This window comes from Heliangelus exortis, chromosome Z (genome assembly GCF_036169615.1).
Source record: "Heliangelus exortis chromosome Z, bHelExo1.hap1, whole genome shotgun sequence".
NCBI classification, from domain to species: Eukaryota; Metazoa; Chordata; class Aves; order Apodiformes; family Trochilidae; genus Heliangelus; species Heliangelus exortis.
The window spans coordinates 69,890,382-69,911,385 of NC_092454.1; the positions used below are offsets into that span (position 1 = coordinate 69,890,382).

The window sequence follows — 21,004 nt, forward strand, 5'->3', positions numbered from 1 at the left end:
CCTCTCTCATAAATTTGTTTAAACAATTTAAGTATTTTTCAGTTTTAAGAGACGGTTTTTCAGTGGCATTATGTAAGAGTGGGTATTTAGGGAAGGAAAATATTAGCCTAATATAACGCTGAAATGGGTACACATGAAGCAGTTTCCTGATTTACTGAGAAGCCACTATGTACAGCTCTTCTGACTGAAAGCAGTAGTGGGCAAAATCTTTTTGATGATACAGACTGAAAGCCCAGCTTGCTGGTTTGGATTAAAATAAATAAATAAATAGTTTAAAAAATTTAGAATAAAAAATAATTTATACATATGTGTGTGTGTGTACGTATATATATATATTTATTTATATAATCTCTCTGTCCAGAAGCCAGCTTCTATTTATAGGAAGTGTTCTCTGTGCACAACAGAAGAGAAATTCTTAGCCTTGCATGTCCTGTGTGGACATGTATCATAAAAATTAAGCAGATATTGGAGATTTAAAGGTGATCTTGTTGCCAGGAGATAAGCAGAGTTTTCTTAAACGTCTGCGTTACGTTCTTGTAATGAACTGTTTTTTTCAGTTCCAGAAATGCCCTGGCTCTTCTTTTTTGACATAGTAACAAGACCATTCAGTGCCTAAGTTGCTTAGGGGGTCCAGGAATGACTTTAATAGGGATGACAATTATTTAACTGGCCATCTGAATAAGAGCTTTTTTTTTTCTATTTTTTTTTTTTTTTAATTTAGAATTAATAATAAATTAATTATATCTCCTACTGATGCTATGCCATACTAACATAGAGATTGCAATTTATATTGCTAATTACATTAGAAAATACTGGAGAAAGAAGTTTCGTTTTACCCCATCAAACGAACAGTTTTGATACGGAAGGAATCTGCACAATCGAAGAGCTATAATGCACATTATATTTTCAGCTGCTTACACTTCATATTTTAACAGTTAAGTTTTCAAACAAACTAAAACAGAACTATAAGACTTTGGAAACAACAAAGCTATCTGTCTGTTCTTATTTTCACAGTTTTTAGCTAACAGAAATAACAAATTGGAACAGCTATGGAGATAGTGTATTTTAAAGCTTAATAACACTGCCAATTTAAAAAAAAAAATGTTAATATGGTATTAGATATGTTTGTCAGTTAAGCTGTTTTCAAGATAATTTGAAAGTGCTACTATCAAAGGGAAGCTTTACCCTCAGCCATCTTAGCACAGTTAACATGGTTAATTTTTCTGGAACCTATAAAAAGTATACTCAAAAATACAATATTCTTGTAGAATAAGAATAGAATAAGTTCATAATTAAAGCACTGTCTGTATATTTGCCAAGGACAAATGTAACAGAAACGGAAAGTATTGTTAGAATTGTCTAGTGAATTAGTTACGGACGGGGTTTTTTTATGTTGAATATTATGATTGAATTGAAAAAGAGTAATTTGTAAGGTGTAAACACGTGCAAATTCTGTTTATGAAATTTATGCAGGTCGAGCCTGGCTGCATAAAAAAGCCAAATCTGTGTCCCTTTTAATAGTCAGTGGTCAACTGATGCCAACCAGACAGTCCCCTTCTCTCTTAGATTGTGTCTAATTATAATTACTTCTTGAGCAATATCTTGGTCTTTCACCTTGGTGCAAACAGCTAAAAAAAGGGTAAGTGTATTTTTAAAAAGAAAAAATTCACCAAACAAACAGTGCTTTCACTAGGGGCAGTACTAGCCCAAGAAATCCAAGCTATCATTACAGGCAAAGAGCCTTTCTAGATGAATAATACATTTTTTTGGCCAGCTCACATCAGAAAAATAGGTGGTTGATGAAGAAAGGCCCACATCTAAGTTGGTACAGGGACAAACTCTGCTCAGTAATGCCACAGAGGGTAATTCCTCCATCAGAAACGGGCTGCTGGAAAGCCACTGGAAAGCACATTCAAATGAAAACGCCCATACTGTTCCACCCTGTGAACAGCAAGAAAATGTAAATTTGTACCATTGATTTTACCATAATTTTCCAGTGCATAATCATACAAAAAAACTAATCCTTTTAATTGTATTTTCTAGTTTTAAAAGTTACTGTTAATGGGTTTAGGAAGAATAAAATACAAGCATACACAGGATCTACTGGCCTACGCTGTCTGTTTATATGAGCATAGATAACTTCATAATATCCCTCAAGTATCTATCAGTAATTACTCCTGAAACATTTCTGTGAGGCTGGAAATATTAGTCCCTATTCAATAGAGATGAAAGGAAGGGGAATACAAAGCAAAGTTCCCTCCTCTATGTCAACTAACACTGGCAGCATCGACGGTAAAGCAGCTCCCAGCCTATTGTTTTTCTGCTAATTACCTGATTAACTTTCCTTATGGATTTTTTTTTTTTTTAATATGAAAATTACAACTACACATAAAATGAGGAAAAAAAAAAAGCAATTGACTTTATGTCTTTTCACTTCTGATCTACAGCTAAGATCAGCACCAAAACAGACTATGACACTGGTAAACTCATGGAATAGAGTTCTATCTAATAAGTCTTTGGAACTTACCATCTGATTTGCCCAATCTGGATGTGTATAAATTTCACTTTTTTTTTTTTTTTTCTTTATGATACCAGGTTCCAGGTAAGATTGTGAAGTGCCAGGCAAACAGATTTGAGATTCTTGTGCTCAGCATTTGGATCTAAAAGGAATATATTGCTATGCTGGACAGGCAGTTTATAGGCTTGGGATTTTTGGTTTTTGGTCTTGTTATATAACCAAATACACTTAAGTTTAAAAGAAAGTGCATTAAAAATCCAGATAAACACAGGTTGACATAACAACAGTGTTACATTCCCTAGGCTTTGGCCTCTTTCCTATCACTTTGTACAAGGATCAACTCTTCTGCCGTAGACCAGGATATCAAAACTACCCTTTCAGAACTTATCTAATAGGTGTGTGCTGGTCCTGCTGAAATCCTGGTCTTAAAAGTGTAAGAGCTAAATGTTAGCAATATTTCTGGAGTTGAATTTAAACTAGCAAACAAAGCAGAAAGTGAGCAAAAGAAATAATTTGAAGGCCCTATTTCCTTTTAGCCTTCTTTTTACATCGTGTGATAGCTGATATACTGGAAATATTAGAAATACAAATATTAATCATTCCCATCCAGAAATAATTTTGGAACTACTTTTAAAAGTATGTATTATCTGCAGAAACCCGAGAAAAAGCTAGCTTGTAACCAAAAATGGTATAAACATATAGTAATAGAAGCTGGGGATTAGAGTCATCTTCTAACCCAACCTTTGTATAAAACCAAGAAAAAAATATGTTTGGGTGGTTTATATATATATCATTTTTGTATCCGCGTACAAAAAGATAAAAGTACATGCAAAAACCTACTAAAAAATAAATATTTTTTTACCCATAATATAGAATGACTGTAAGTCTAGAACAACAGGAGAAAGACTTTCATTTTATGTAGTAACTGTATATATGTGAATAAAGAGCACTATGTGTTTATGGCCTGATTATTTTTATGAGGTTTAACTGTGAAGAGACATTTTGACAGTTTTATTTACAGTGTAAGGCATACCCAGAGGCATGCAAGCATAGTTTCAAAACCATATATATTTGTATATAAAGCACACTGAGATATATATATATGTACATATGTATAAATATATGTACATGATCATAGGAAGTGATTTTACAGAAAAACCACAAGCTTAGCTAACATGGCAGTCTACTACTGGAGTGTATTTCTAGATATCTCTAATGTACATACTCTGTCAATAATGTAAATCTGAAATTATGTGTGGTACAAATGTGAATACAGAGTTCTAAGCACATAAATGCACTCCCCCAAATGAAACAGTGTTTAAAAATCTATCCCAACAATACAGATCAAATTTATTTAAACATATTTAAGTTATGTTAATGTACATATGCAGCTATTTCAAATGCAGCCAAGTCACTAAGCTCATAAAATTAGTTTTTGATTTTGGGAATTAATGGAGATTTCCACCACTGAAGATTTTTTTTTTAAACTCTAGACAGAAAAAGAATCCACAGACATCAACCACTCTGAACGAAATTCAATTCAAAGATAGAAGTTAGATCATTAAGGATGAAAATAATAGGATTACAGGCTACATCAGCTTGTAAAACAAAATCTGTTCTTTAATAAACATCAAGTGTGTCCATACATATTTAATGTTAACAGTTTTTTAACAGCTTAGGCTGTAATCTTAGCAGCCCAGTGTGGAATTTGCTACTGTTCTCCCTATCCTCATTGGAACAGAGGTAGAAAGCAGCAAAGCAATAAGTCAAAGTTATATTTACCAAGTCTGAGCTGTAGATGAGACAAAGTCATAATGGGAGCACCCTTATAAATGGTATATAAACACCTTATAAATGGTATTGTGCTGGTTAGACACCATAAAGTTTAATTAACACGAAGAGTCTTCTTACTACGAAGTGTAAAACATTCTTATACAGCAAAATTATCTTTGTTTCTTTCCCTTCTACCTTTTTTACCATGTTCATGCTGTTAGTGCCTTGAGGTAAGGGCTGTACTTGCACAGCATCATGCTCCACAGGCTGTCATATCTTGCAGGACCTGTAGCTGTTATCACAACAAAACATTAAGTGCTAATGTTAATTGTGTTTAAAGGTTGGTTTTGGTTTTTTTTCCCTTCTATGAAATATAAAATTTTTATTAAATATTAAACACCACAATATTTTCTATATAAGAGTTGGGGAATATATCATTTGTTCCAGCCAGGATAATGGCCACACGGGAAGCTGAAGTCTATTGGTGTATTGTGATGACTCCCATATTATATATATAATGCTAGCAAATCTGTATTTTATAAACCAGGAACCAAGTGAAAGCTAAGATGTTAAACAAATACCCTGTTTAACCTCGTGCAGCGTAGCCTGGATAAAATCCTATGACTGAAAAATATATATTAAAAAAAAAAAAAAAAAAATAGAAAGAACTAATTTATGCTCAGATACATTTTAGAAAAGAGAATCCTGTGTAAGTGACTACAGCAGCATGTTCTGTCACATTCTTTCCATAAACTGAGCCCTGTCAGTGACAGCAAAACAGATTGTGTGCATCTGCTGGGAATGAGCCAGATGACAGTGGAAGAAACACACATGGATACCTTGGCACAACAACTAAAGAAGTAGAAGAAAAATGGACAGAAAGAAGCAGAAAGTTCTAAACTTTAATTAAAATTTTTCTCTAACAGAACTGAAGTTATCCAAGAGCCTATTGCAGACTCTTATGCTTTGCTTTAACTTTCCAAAAGCACCTACACATTTATCCTCTTTGTTGTCTTGTTTACTTCCTCTGGTACTCATATGGCCACCATTCCCACAGTGCCTGGGTCCCACAGAATTTGCCTCAGGGCAAGGACATCCTCATTCCACAGACAAGGAATTGATGCCCCGAGAAAGGGAAATTGTCACAGGTGTAGGTTCTGAAAGAGTGAGCTAATTCCACAGTGCCCAAATCCAGGCTGCTATCCTAAAAAGCAAGAATATTCTTCCTGTGCTTAGCCCTGCTTTCAAACAAAAATACTGTTATACCTAAAGCTGACATTAAAAAAATCAGCTGCTAATACTTTAGCATTACAGGACTGATGAGCCTGATGAGTTAAATTAGCACAAATCGAATGGTGACTGACTCAGCTTTGCTACTGCTGCTTCTGTCCCCTCAAATTTTAGTGTTGAAAATACGAACTTGAGAGTCCAAGATTTCTTTGAAAATAATCAGTGAGTTACAGTCTTCAGTACAGAACTGCTACCACAAATAGTGGTAGCTGTGTATTCTCATATAAAAGAAGAACCTGATCTTCACTAATGGTTAAAAGGCACTCGCAGATATTGACTCATCAGGGCATCAGAAATGCATGCTTGCACTGAGGAATGAAAGCAGGAATTGTGCTGAGTCTCAAAAATAAATTTTTCATTTCTGTTGTAAGGTAATTTTCATTGTTTATTACCCTTTCAGTTAATCATCTGAAGATAGGCCAAACGGATGTGAAAGTGATGTTTTTGGTTTTTTGTTTTTTGTTTGTTTTTCTAGTGTAGACACTATTTGGTCTTACATATCAGGAATAAGATGTGACTGCAAGCTGAGTAAAGATTAGTACAGTACCTAATGGTCCAGGCAGCCCAAGTCATCTATTTAGAGCATCTGGAAGCCTCATGAGGTCGTGGTCTCAGTCTGTTATGCATTCCATATGCAGTAGCTGTCCAATATTCTGATGATGCTTCAGAAACACATTCATAAACTGGAATTATTTGGTCTTTATGAAACTCATAAATATGGTTACATAGCACAGTTAACATCCAGCAGACAGAAGGCAACATATACTAGCCAAGTGTGAGAAAAGCTCTAGAACAGCATATAATGCACCTTCATGTTCCATCTCATTTTGGAATGTGTGACTGGCAGCAGCACATGCACAGATTTTAAACTGCTTATAATGTTCCTGACCAAAGAACTGGTAGATCTCTACATATTCTTCCCAGTGTGTTCCAGAAGAGAAGATAAGATCTTTTAAACGTTTTATCTTTGTTTCTAATGAGCTTGGAAGGAGAGTCAGGAACTGAGAACTGAGAAAAAGAGGTAGATGTTAATTAACGACATGAATGGTAATTCTGTATATAAAGCAGTTTTAAGTAGGTCATCAAGTCAGTGGAATTATGCTGCAGAGGACATAGTTTCATATATTCAGTTGCATGTGAAATTCTCTTAACTAAACATATTAATGTCCGTGGAGGTAAGTTTCCTTTGTTTTCATGAAACTGGAATTTCCCAATTACAGTCAAAATAAAAGAAAAAAAAAGCAGCACATTTGCACAACTTACAAGCTGTTTCAACCTCCTGGATAAATACTAGTCAAGACTGAATATTGGCACAACTTTTAACCAGAGTTGTTATTCTTCTTCATTAATTCAAGCATAATAATGTGGTCAGGAAGTCAGGTTTGGATTCACACCCACATATTCAACAGGCACATAAAATGTACAAGAAACTGGCTGAAGAGGCATGCATGCTAGGCCACAAGGTCCTTCCTAAAGGACCACCCAAGCTCTCCTGAAGATGATAGACAACATGCATATAATGGCTATTTTTGAACTATTTGTTCTCATGAAGGTTTATTAAAATTTTGCAGGTATCCTGAGCGATTTATCGTGCCCTGAAGCTGTGCTTCCTGCCTCAGCCAACCCATAATCAACTCATTAGGCATTTACAGCATGCTCATTGTCCTCATGTTCAAACACCTTTTCATGTTTCTAACTCCTATCCTCGTTTTCAGAGCTTTGCTAGGCATGGTGTGCCTCAGTCCAGGAAAAAAACTCGAATGGACGAACGAGGCCACTAAAAATTCAGAATGACACTAAGGTATTTGTAAAATATGTAGTTTCACATAGTTAGAGAAGTTCACTTGTAAGGATAAAACTGATCGTACTTTCCTCTTATCCTCTGTATTTTATAAAGTAAAATCAAGCTTTACAGACAATGCAATAGGAAGGATGGCAGGGAACAGGTTGTTTAGTTTTAAGCTATATTACAGACTAGAAACACAGAAAGGCTTGTGATTTTTGGAGTAAGAGAGAAAAAAGAGACCAAACTCACAAGCTAAAGAACTATGGCGTTACAGTGCAACACGACTCAACTACAGACCTTCATTTGACAAATATTTCAGTACACATACAAGATGGGATAGCCTCACGTTTGGAAACTGGGAGTGGTTTTCTTCCAGAATTCTCTATAACCAGCTGGTTAAGGAACTTTCCAGAATGAGGCTATCATCTTTCCCGTGAACTGCTTGAAACTGAGGGTAGGAAGTACTTCAAATCAGGTTTCTCAAATCCTAAATTTCTGCTATGAAACTTGAAACACTGCTTATAAAGAATTTATAGACTTAATCTGGGGATATGGATTCCAGCAGACAACAGGACACAGCAAAGTAAAACCTAAACTCCTTTTTTTCATATTGATCTTTCTAATTACATAGATAGGACCTGGTGTGCTGAATAGACTTGAGCTTTTACAGCATCTTACTAAAGTTGCGAATTTTCACCCATGTTTTGTCCTTGGAGAACCAAGGCATTGCAAAACAGAACTTAACAAAGTTTGCAGCTGTATTTAAAATTACATTTATGGGTGCTGAGTCCTTTTCTTTTATTGTATGCATCAGCCTGTTGTGCAGTTTCTGCACTTCGTTTGCATCTGTTGCATCAAATAATGTAACCCTTTAGGGATGATGATTATTGGACTTTATGTTGAAGATATACAATATATTGTTTAAAATTCGCCGTTTGTTTTCAAGTTTTGGGATTCATATTGAAGGATCCTGCTCCCTGGTCTTCTAAGGAAAACATCACTGACAGGTTGCAATTGTCACTGGAGATTATTATATTCAATAAACTTGTTTAAAATTTGGATCACACTTTGGAAATGCATATGCGCCAGGTTTACTTTTTTAATTTAAAAATTCTATTTTAATCTTGGATATCTAGTTTAGATCACGATATATTAAAAATGTGCTCTGTTGAACAGACATGATAGTGGGTATTTATTTAACCATTCTACATTTAAGATTAGCATTCAGACCAACATATGAAGTAGAATACTGACGATCCTTTTTCACAAATATCAGGAGGGCAACCTCACAAAATGAGATGCCTATAGTTTCCTTGTGATTTAAAAAACTCCTTTTGATTTTGAACCTTTATCTATCAAACATGTAACATCTATTTTTAGGATTATGTTTAAGTCACAGAGCAATTGTCTGATCCATTAGTGGAACAGGATCCTCCTTCCGACCACATCTGGAAAACAGTAGAGAGAAAGGAGAGAACAAATACTTTCTTCCTGACCATCCTCAAAATAATTTTTTATCAGAAATCTGCAAAAGTGTTATTCCATGTCCTGTTTAGTGTAGCCGAAGTAGTGATGGTCTCACAACAGGTTTGCCTTTAATCTTATATAGAAAAAAGTGGTAGAACATAGTGCTACTGCTTTACAGACATTTAGCGACTTGTAACAGAAGGCAGCACCAGAAAATCACCACTTGTCCAGATACATGACAAGTACTCCTCTTCAGAACAGACCAGAATATCTTTATTTTGTGTCATGACTCTTTACTGTATCAAATATTGCTTCATATTGTTATTAAGTGACAAAAAAACAAAAAAACCCCAAACACAAACACAAGAGTTAAATAAATAATGCACTCAGCCTCCATTGAGAAATCCTGATGCTTTCAAGTAAGTATTTTTCTACGGGATTAGAAGCAGGGAAAAAAAATCCTAATAGCATTAAAATGCCATGAAAAAATACCACTCCTTCTATTGCTTTCTTGGTATCTGTCATATGGATTACCATTATGCCTATCAACACTGTATCTTATCACTGACAAATTCCTTTTTTAAAGCATGCAGTTACAGAAAAGACAGCACTCAGTAAGGACACCTTCAAGATGACTATTTTGCTGATCACCACAGAATACAATGCTCATCTTGTGGCAATATATACTGGAAATATAAATGAAATAAACTTAACCTTCTGGACAGAGATTTAAGTACTGGAATGTGTACTCGGGACAGATTTCGCATTTCGCTTTGTCAGTACCAAGTATTGGAAATTTTCAACTTGTATGACAAGGTTACTATAGTAAATGTAGATGAATATTCTTCTGTTTCTGTCCTATGCATAATCTTTTTTAATTGTAGCATCAAAACCAAAACAAAAATGCCAGATCCTATTATTATCCCTATCTACCTACCAAGGATATAGGTAGGCATTCTCCATTTCTATACATGTAATCATGGGCAGTTCTGCTTTAATTAGGTAGCTCACCAATCATCCCATCATGTTTCTTTTTAAGGAAAAAATGGAATATTATATTCCAATCTAAAAAGATATTTTAAATTATTACCAATTGCTAACAAGACATCGCATAAACACAAGTACTTGCAATGCATCAAGCCTTAGTTATATTTCTTTCACTGTATGCTCCCAAGAACAGTAATAAAAATTCTTCTTTGTCCTATTTAGTTTTAAATGATCCTAACAGTTCACAGGCTCCCACTAACATTTATGGTGATATTTCTAGTGCCTAAAATTTATATGCCTGTGCTTTTGTTAAAGCTGTACATTCTGTATGTCACTGCAAGGATGCATTCCCTGACTCGGTCTTCTGATATAAAAAAGTGCCACGTAGAAGTTTGATTAAGCAAGATTCACACTTATTTAATTTATTTCAGTGGCATAATAAGCTGGATTTTTTTTCATTCTGCTGTTATATCAGTTTCTTATCTGCATCTTATAGACATAAGCAAGATAAAGGAAAAACTGACTGCTTCTCCTCAGGGTTCCGCAAAAAAAGTTTCTCGCCAAATACTATTTTAAAGATCAGTTCCTTATAGGTACAGAATACATTTAAACAGTAATCATTATTATTTTGTCAAAACTGTTTCCTTACATCCCCAACAATTATGGATTAGCAAGCTGAATTTCATACACTAACATAATTTGAAAGAAACTACAAGATCAAGGTTTCGACTAGTATGCACTGTCCACTCTCCTCCATTTGCACACCAAGTTACCAAATATTCCGTAGCCACAGTCTTCCCAACCTTCCTAAAAGCCTTCCTCTTTTTTTTTTTTTTTTTTTTTTTTGCTGTTTCTACCACTTCTCCTACTCAATATAGGCAAAAGCAACCGTCCTGCCCAATTCCGGACACAGACGGACAGAGACAAAGCAGGCCTGAGGACAAGTGCAAAGAACATACTGTCTCCTGCTGGTTTCACAGAATATCCTCAAACAGTACCAACTTTCACTACAACCTGCCCAGGCATTCCTAAGGATTAGGGCAACCAGAGGGGAGCTCCTGGCAGCATCTATCTGAAGCTAAAACGATAGGCTGAAGGGGACACATGGGCCAGTGCTATAGGATGCTCACAGAACCCCCATCTTCTGTTGTTTCTCTACAACATCCCTCCACCCCCCTCTGCTCTGGATATTTAGGGACAGTTTTTCAACCCAGCTGCAAATAAACTATTTGAAAATATCTCTGCTGAGAACTCCATCTAGAATTTTTAAATCAAAAGTGCTGTAGTCTAGCTTCTTACACTGTTGGATACATTCTGTAACATTTTAAATTCTGAAGTGAACCGACAATACCTAAATTATTAAAACAGTGCACGATTATTTCACATATAATATCATATCACAATATATTTTTCAGTAGGGGGAAGAATTTATTTGAAGTCAAATAAATAGCATATGCAACTGTGACACTTGTTTTTTATACTACTAAAGTAATGTTTCACGTGCACAATGTTCTGCATTATGTTTGCTTTTGCAGATGTGTTTTATAAACAATTTCACAATCCTCCCTCCTTGTCCTTTGTACATACTTTGCTAAGAGCTATCGATTGACTACTTAAAAGTAAATAGTGAAATTTAACTGAGCACGGGTTCCACAAATGGCATGCGTCCTGTATCTATAAAAGCAAACATAAATAATGTTACTTGTAATTCAGTTTACTTAACTGTACATCTTGCGATTACAGGATGAGAGAGAGATAAAAGACAGCAATACCTGAGGGTGGATTCCTGCACTGGCATTTGGTTAATAATAATCTTCACGATAATACAATTTCACTTAATCAATCATACAGCTGAAGAAACAAGAGTCAGAGAAGACCTGTTAGGTTGGATTCAAAGTTTTGCATCAGCAGGGCTTTAAAACCTGGGAAAAGAGAGAGGAGCTTTATGCCATCTGTTCCACCTTGTCCCCAATTTCTGGGCTCCTTTATGGTTAACTTACACAAAGGCTGCAGACTCTGACTTTCCAGGACCTGCTGTATTGTCCAGGATCTCTGAAGATCTCCCCTCAAACTCCTGCAACCTTCCAATGTCAGGAAGGTGGCAGAAGGCAGAGATTAGTACATCAAACCTGCTGAAGCAGGTGACTCCGAAGTCACCTGTTCAAAGAATTACAAAAGGGGCCCAGGCTACAGCCCTCACTGGGGCTGAATCCCTCTTGCACCAGCGTTCATTTCGTATGCTTTTAAATAATTTTCAAGTAATTTATACAGAGCTGCTTCTGAACACGTCGGATAATGCACTTGTAGAATTTCCTGCACTCCTGCATTCTAAATGTATTTAGTTGCTACAAAGTGGGCAAAAGAAAAAAAAAAAAAAAAAAAAGTAAAAAGGAAAAATCACTTAGCAGAACTCTGTTTAGCTCTATTTCAGACTAATACTCCTACACTTGAGCTTCCCTAAAGGTTCTTCTCCACGCTTCCCTGTATTGCAAATCTACTTTCTTTTTGCAAGGGAAGAAGCAATGTAGCTATTTGAGGAGATTCTATCACTTTTGCATATTATCTTTCCTAGCTGAAAAACGGGTGCCATTTGCACGCTTTGAAATTCTTTAAAGAGGCACGAAAGTTTAAAGTCTAGGATAACTTAAATATATTGCAGACCTCAGGAAGGTCTCTTTGCAGGTTAAAACTAATGGCAGAACAAAAAAAAAAAAAAAAAAAAAAAAAAAAGAATTATACTAACAGGGTTGGTGGCAGGACAAAATCCTAAAAACTGTTTTATTAATATAGTCTAAAACCTAACACTAATTCCCATGACTGAGATCTGCACACATAGATTTAACTCTCTGTATTCAGTGGGGAGCAATTATTTCATCTGTAAGCAGGCACCTGGGTGAGAACACAAATTCTTATTACCCATATTAACTGTTAAACTTATTTTGTAATTGCAAAATAAATTCATATTTCTTTAAGACTCGGTAGAAAAAGTATCTAGGATTTCCACCACTTTTCTTCAAATTCTTAGAATAACACCCTGTATTTCCAATGTAATCATTACATTAATCTCATACTTCATATAAAACTGTATAACATTAAACTCTGCAAAATTGCACTCAGCCTTGGCTGCTTCTTTATAGATCATACCTGACAGTTCATCTGCGGACCAGAAGTTGTATTTTGTCACACTGGCAACTTTTTGAAAATTACAGCCTTTCATAAATAAAAAATAAAATAAAATTCTACTGTTGTATGAGACAAATCTAATGTAATCAGATGCTTTTCACGTATTTATAAATTAGATGGCCAGACTGAACTTGTAAGAAAAGGTCCCTATATTTCAGTCTTTTCCACTCCACGTTCTGTTACATAATTTTACATACACAAATTCCTTTTCCAAAGCACTGATCATCAACATACACAATCAAAAGTGTAAGATGCATGCTCTGCACATTTGAAAACTGTCCTAATACAGTAAAGTAACCAGAAACAACTACAAAATGTGGTAACTGTTCTTTAAGGACTGTAATGAGCGAGCATGTCTCAGACCAGTCTTTTTCCTCTTATTAGGGCCGTGAGTTACTTCAGGATATTTCAGACATTTCTGTTATTGCAATTATTGCCTATTTCCAAGGGCTTACTTTTCAAAATATTATCCTACCAGAATTTTTTAATTGCCCTTTGAGCCTCAAAATATATTGCTGAGAAGTTAACGTAATACAAATTAGGAAACAAAAGGAGAAAAAGAAAATGTACTTTACATGTAACAAACTTTACAAAATATATCGAGGCAAAGCTAGAATGAAAGGAAATCAAAATGTGCTTTCAGTGTCCATTAAGATGAAACATCTGAATTTACAGGAGCTTCCTGTCTGATTATAATAACACACACAAAATTAAATACATAAATATTAATTTTATGTATCTCTTAAGATAAAGACAATGAAAGAAACAATGTTTACATTTATGGTTGACTCATTAGTGTTTTATTATGTGAAACACTAGGAGGCATCAGTTGGGTAAAAAAAAGAGTCCTTTTGAAAAATGGTAAGAAATTAGCATAGAAGTTATCAACTTCAAAGTTTCATACTTCCAAATGTTAAAGGCTGTAGGTTATGGTTTTAACTAAACTATGCAAATAGCTGAAATTCTATTCTCACTGCTAAGTGACATATTTAATAATATAGGGACAGCATTTAATTTCCTAGCTGCTTTCAAACCAGACTACTGTGTTCACATATGCAACATGAAGTATAGCTTTACATCATATTAAACTTTTAAAAAGAACAGAATAGAGGTAAACTAAGATGACTTACTTGCTTCTCAATATTATACTTTTTTTGGTAAACCTGCAAAGCCCTGGAATGTTTTATGCACTCTCACATAATCTCTTAATAGGGCAAGTATCGTTCTAGTCACTTTTAAGAACTTTTAATTGCTATTACAGGCTACCACCTAGACAAAAATGTTTTTTGAAAATCCCAGGACAATCACCTACTTCATTTTAAATGTTTCCCAGGAGCACTGAATTAAACAGTATTTTAAAAAAATTGTATAACAGTGGTACAAGTTGCTCTGTCTTTTACTATAAAGTCATACAAAACCAGTAATGTCAAAATTGAGTTTTCTGTCCTTCAAATTGCACTTAGCAATGACTAAGCAACAGAGCTATAGATGTCTTATAAAATAATCAATTGAAATTGAAGTGTGCCTTGCCATGCTGCAGAAACCAGCTTTTATCTCTGCCCAATCAAAATGACATGTGAACTGCCTAATCCTTCTATTGTGAGTCACATAAGACTTTGTTGTCACTGTTGGTTTTGTGAATCGTCTCTATAAGCTGTTCTGATTTCCTAAAGATGACAGATTCTAGTGAACAGACAAGCTGTACTGCACTGCAGTCAATGAGACAGTGGGATTAAAGTCGAGGACTGAAGACCCCAGCTTTTAATCACCTGTCCGCATGCAACATGGACCATCAGTTTACCTTTAGCCTGGTCAGAGGACCCAAATATTGCCTTTCAAAAGCAGAAAATTAAAAAAACTAAATTTTTCGTTTTTTCCCTTGCACCATCAGTTGTATTTGCTGACTAGAATTCTTCTAAGCACGTTTCATTTCTGAAATAGGATGCAAAACTGTGTTTTCATCCCTTCCAAATACAAAAATACTAACCCTACTCTTAAACTTGAGGTTTTCTAGCAGTTTGGAATACCTTGTATGAATCTTTTGTATTTTATACCTAAGTTGCTGCAAACCCTAAATGAGGTCATAGCAAAATCCCTCTGCTGATATCACATAACAAAATTTTAAAATCTTAAAATTCATCACAAACATAAGTGCTTTGGGTATTCTTAAAAATGCTAAAACAGAGACTATAAACTCCTTCAAATTACATCTTCATAATTAGTGAGAATAAAGAAAAGAAATACCACTGCACCTTACTTGATTTTTTTTTGATATATTACCATGTAATTTACAATAGTCATGTCCAACAGGTAAGATTGGAGTCTGCGTATCAAAACCCAAATGCTTATTCTATCAAGAACCTGAGTAGTTAATGATTTCTTGCTCAATGAGATGTAGAAATATCCTTACCTGTCTCTGCTGATGAACTCAACTATTCTGGTGAAAAAAATAAATTAACCTGTTACAGGCAAAAGTAAAACTAAAAGAAATTAAGTTTGCAGAAGTATAGTATTCACAACTCCTGCTCAGTTCCTAAGTTTTTATGTAGTTTTATTTCTTTGCTAAATAGTGACCTATCAAAGTCTTTCGGAGGTAAACTTTTGTTAAAAGCTTCTGAAAGCTTCATTGAACTTTGCCTGTATTTTATATGTTTTAGAAACAGAACAATTTAAGAGAGGTATCGGTCCGGTTTTGAATCTATGTGTTTCAGGTAGCCAAATTAAGTGTGTTTATAAAAAAATGGGAAAAAAAATCTCTGCTCCTAAATTGAAAGAAAATTCCCAGTAAAAAAGTATATTTCTGCTTTTTCTCCAAAACTAGCAGCTCATGATCATAATTATAAAAGACTTAATCTCACACACTGTCATTTAGTACCAATTTCTATAAGGCTCTTAAGCCTAAATTTCCTTTTTTCTTGATCAAGTAATTTTAAGAGGACACAGACATACCTGATTCCTTGCATTCACTTATAGGACATCGAAAATTACATTCTTTACATCTCTGTCCTAAAACACCTACGGGACAGGCACGAGGTTTAGGTCTCCTAGGGGGCACGATCCTGTAAATTGTTCATTTTCACAGAAGTAGTCTCAGGTCTGTCAGTGGGAGTAGTGGTTTAAGTGAGGTTTGATGTGAAAGATTTTCATGTTCAGGTCCCATCTTCTGCATGTTAGTTATGTAGGGCATATTAATACAAATATATATAAAACACAAGATTTTAAAATAAAAGAAATTGCACTACAAGGAACACAGACACCCTGAACTAAGAGCCATTCTTTTAAGGTCTTCTTCAAAGAATCTTCCACTACTTGCAAAGGGACTTCAGTGTGAGCAGAGACTTCAGCATTAGACTTGATACGAACTGTGAATCCATTAATATAGAAGGAATGATAGAAAAGGTATCTTAATAAAAGTCGTTAAAGAAAGTCTTGCATGCTTTCTGACTTCATGCTAGGCACCTAAAATCATGTATCACAAATAGCAAACAAAATTTTAAACCCCAAAAGTGGCTATTTGCTGGGTGTTTGATTTGGAAACCAGTATATATGCGTTTACAGAGGTTAGAACTGGTTCACAGGTGGTTATAGTTCCATGCCCTGCCAAGCCTCCAGGGATTAGAGTTATTATACTCCATATAAACATCTTTACTCTTCAACCACAATACCCGGGAAAGTGCCAATAAAAGAAATCTAGTCACATTCGCATCGAATATAATTGGTTTATAACCCATCTTGTATTTCTTTTAAAATAAAAATATGAAACTAGGACATTTTCCATTAAGCTGATGGTCAGATAAGTGCTAGGAAAATGCATTTTCTATCAAGATAATTCTTTTCTGATCACCAGTAAAATATCATTAAAGTGCCTTTCTCTGCTTAAATCTCTTAAAGGTTCAGTCTTAAGTTGTATATTACAGTATTTAATTCAGGATACATATATTTGCTAATAATAATTATTAAATACAAGAAAGAAAACAGAACTGTTCTATAAGACAATGCTTAGGTTCCCACAAAGATTCATTAAGTTTTGTTTTGCTTTGTGCAGCTTTTTTTTTTTAAGGGAATTGTTAACTTGTCTTTATACTTGTTTTGTTTTTAAGTCTGACAAAAGGTCACACTAAGTTTTATGGGAAACAGTAAGTATTACAGTTACATAATACACCAATAGTCTTATAAGTCTCTCAGTTACATTAAACTTTATCCTAGCCTTTAAGTAACTGTACTGCAACAAAACCAGCCAGTTTTGTAAGGCCGATTAGCTCTACTCCCTCATGTTAAAAAACATAAAGATTACTCAAAGTGCTACTAAAGACCAAAGTATACTTCTGCAAAAGAGGTTTGCATCCTATGACTTAAATTCCCACATCAATTCAAGGGGTATTTCCATCTGAAACCTAAGTATTCAAATGAAAGATGCACAAAGTTAAAACACTTGGAAGCATGCATTACCTAAACTCCCGAGCTAAAGAGCCTATGATACAATTAAGTTTAAGAGCATTTCACTCAAACTGGATTGTTTCCTTAGCCTGATAAATCAGGGTGCAAGCACCGTAAGGTCATAGCATTTGGTGAACTATTAAATAAGCTTTAAACACTTCACAATATCAAGCACACAAATGATGTAAGCTAACTTCATCAAAGTTTAAATACTAAAGACATGGATAGAGACAAGTCAGCAATAATTTACCAGACAGTGATTTAACTACGTTATTTCGCTAAAAAGTTACTTTAAAGAAACTGACAGTGCGCTTAGCAGACTTTAAAAGCCTGCAAGCAACCTCAGTCCCAGTCTACATACAATGTCTGATGCATTCTTCAAATGCAATAGGCACTGTACGTAGGGTTTTTGTACCATAGCCACTATAGTTTTATTCCGATGCTGAATTTCACATGTACTTACATTATAAACATTTAGCTGTATGGATGATCAGACTAGTCCTTGAGATATTTTCCTTTCATAAGAAAAAGAAAAAATCCCTTTACTTCTTCCAGCCTTAAATATTCACCACCTGGTTCAGCGTGCAGCCTCCTTGAATCACACACTCAACCTTCAAAGTCAATCCAATAAGCAGCCAGAAGACGTCTGGGGTGTGTATGTGTGTATGCGTGTGTGCAGCCTGGAGGAGGAGAAAGTGGCTGAGCTGCTGGTCGGATTAAAAGTAACCGGACTCGTCCTGAAAGCGTCCAGGAAGGAAGTGACAGCAGGCGAATGGGAAAAGGCGAGCAGCTCACAGCCTTTGTAACATCGCGGAGGGGAAGGGGGGAGGCGAGGACGGGATTCGAACTACACGCCTGATGAGGTGTCCTTTTCTGCTTCGCTCCCTCTTTCCTCCCTTTTCTTCTCCTTCTCCGGCTCTCTATTTCTCTCTCTCTCTCCCACAATCCCAAACGAATGACTCTCTCCTCCCGAGCTGGAGAAATAATCAGTTTCACTCTTGCAAAAAGGGGGCGGGATCAGATCCCGAAAGCGTTTTAATAAAACAAACATAGAGCAGCAACAGCGGCAGCAGCTCCCTTCCTTGCCCCTCTAGTCTAAACTAGATTGATAAATTACTCCACCACACTACTTTAATTATGTATATGGTATGCAGAATAAATCACTGAACATCAGCACCTCAATCAAGCACTTTTTAAATGATAATTGCATCTTGGGTGAATCAATCTTTCCATTCCTGACATTTTGCTAATTTTAGTTTTACGGTGGGGGTAATGGCATATGCCACACGCAAACCTAATGACAATCCTTTATTATACCGAGGGAAGACAACACAGCGAGCCGGTGCAGATTTTTTTTTTTTTTTTTCCTTTCCCCCCTTCTGGCGAGGTAGAGTAGCATGAGGAAGGCAGCAGGACCGCTGCAAAGGGCTGCCAGGAGCACACAGCCCGGCTCAGCTCCGCCGCGGGCTGCGCGGATGCTGCGCTCCGCATCTACGGGCGGTCATCAGCCCGGGCAGCGGCGGCGGGGACGGAGCCAGCCGGGGGAGAGCTGCCCCCGGGGGACAGAGGGGGCTGTGAAATGTCCCCTCTGCTGTGCCAGCACCGCTCCGCTCCCACACCCCCCCGGGCGGGATTCGGGAGGGGATAGCTGCAGACCCGCGGCCATCGCCCTTGTCCCCGCAGCACGGGGGTCGCTGACCCTAAGCCCCTCACACCCCACCCCCCTCCCAACCCACCCCCGAGGATTTCCTGCCCCAGCTCCTCGCACCTTTGCCGGGCTCCTTCTCCCGAAGCCCTCCGTCTGCTGAGCAGCCCAACTTCCCAAACTCATCAGGCTTTGCATCCTACAGCGTGTGGGTTCACACCATCCCCCCCCTCGCCCCATCACACACACACACACCCCTCTCCCGCCCCGCTGGGAAGTGCGGGAGCCATCCCGATGGCAAAGTTCGGGGCAGCACCTCCTGAACCCAAATGGGAAACGATGGCCAGGGAAAAAAAAAACAAAACCAAAACAACAGCCCTTGCCTCCTCATAGGAGTCCCAGCCACAGCCGGAGGAGATGGTGTCTTGTCAGGCTGACCCATAGAAACTCAGCATTGCCAGAACACGGTGGGAAAGAACAGGGCTTTTTTTTTTTCTTTTTTTTTTTTTCTTTTTTTTTTTTTTTTTTTTTTTAATAGGTTCGTTGGCTTTTAAAACCAGACTGAAAGGGCTGTGAGCTGTATGTGAGCCTGAATCCAAATTAAGCACATGCAATAATTTGGAAGTAACACCGGACTTTGCAGATACTTGTTTTAATTTCTATGTAGATAGCTAACTTTTACAGTCCTTAGAGAGCAGCAGGAGAGTTTATAAAGGCACAGGCCATTATTTTTATGATAGATTAAGGTACTGGAAATAGGAACAGCACGCGTGATAAAACCAAACGACTGAATTCAAGCAACAGTGATAAATATACATTCGGTTTATTTTGATACAAGCCCTTGGTCTTGCAGTCTTTTCCCTTATAAACATCTCATTGGGCCACTGACCTACTTCCAAAGTTCTGTAGCTGACAGTGAAAAAATGCCTTTTCAGTTCAACTGCACTTTTTAAAAACATGGATGCTCAAAGCACGGCCAGAGCATAACAAAGCTGAGGCAGCTCTAACAAGCACCCTGCACCAGATCCCCAGAGAATACCCTCGAGTGACTGTGGGTCTCTTCACGCCCTGCTCTGCCTGGGAGAGAATGAGCTACCAAGTGGACAAGTGTCAATGGACAGTTACCAACAACAACAACAACGACAGTAATAGTGGTGTGCCTACAGCCACCAGGCAGCCAGACACCAGCCAAGCACATTGCATGGGGTGGTGAGAGGCACATATGCTCGGCAGTGTCAGCAGCAGAGCCCGAGTAACGTTGGGGAAGAAATACTTTCTCAGACTCAGGTTTGGCATGAAGCACAGCAGGAAAAGAAATATGGAACAGTTACATGGGTTGCACCCTTGTTATGCCTCTCCTGCAGACAATTTTGGTCTCCCAGCACGGCACCCAACTACCCAGTAATACCCATGTTTTCTTAGTGGCGAAAATAGAAAACCAAGTTGAGACTTCACACTTCTGTGCTCTAATTGAAAATGACTGTCATCTGCTTTATTTTGTGCAGGATATGTAAGTTTTCAGGTTTCTAGCTCGTCGGTAACAAAGCCCTTCAGCTGGCAAGACAGAACATGAGCACTGTCATATCTCAAAAGCAATTATTAGAGTAGGCAAGCATTTAAAAAAATAAAAGTATGCAGCAGCTTAGCACATCTACTACACCTCTGTGTGCGCACTTGTGGCCCAATCTTTAAATAGTTGTGACCTTCACATACTGGAGCACCTTAAAGCCATGCCAAGTTTTTGTCATGAGTACAATTCATCAAATCCATGTAAAGGACACCTCGATTTTTAAAAGAGTTCAGATGCTAGATGGACAAACAGATATAAGGGGAGGGATCAGGCTCTCCCACTCATCTCAGGGTTAGATGAGGCATGAATTTGTGCAGTATCTTTTGAAGTGTTTAGGATTGTTTTCTC

The 21,004-nt window shown here is 36.8% G+C and overlaps 1 protein-coding gene across 17 annotated transcripts in view; it reads right to left on the reverse strand.

Moving 5' to 3' along the window:
• Window positions 1-21,004, reverse strand: part of MEF2C (myocyte enhancer factor 2C) — a 137,938-nt gene that overhangs the window by 105,417 nt on the left and 11,517 nt on the right. For 2 of the 17 annotated variants that reach the window (XM_071730966.1, XM_071730959.1), the window contains exon 1: window positions 17,905-18,399. The exons of 11 other annotated variants lie outside the window; for them this stretch is intronic. The gene's annotated coding sequence lies outside the window, so the exon portion shown is untranslated. Of the gene's footprint in view, window positions 1-17,904; window positions 18,400-21,004 lie in introns of those variants that run through there. 4 more of the 17 variants (XM_071730960.1, XM_071730955.1, XM_071730953.1 and 1 more) reach the window with 4 other exon arrangements.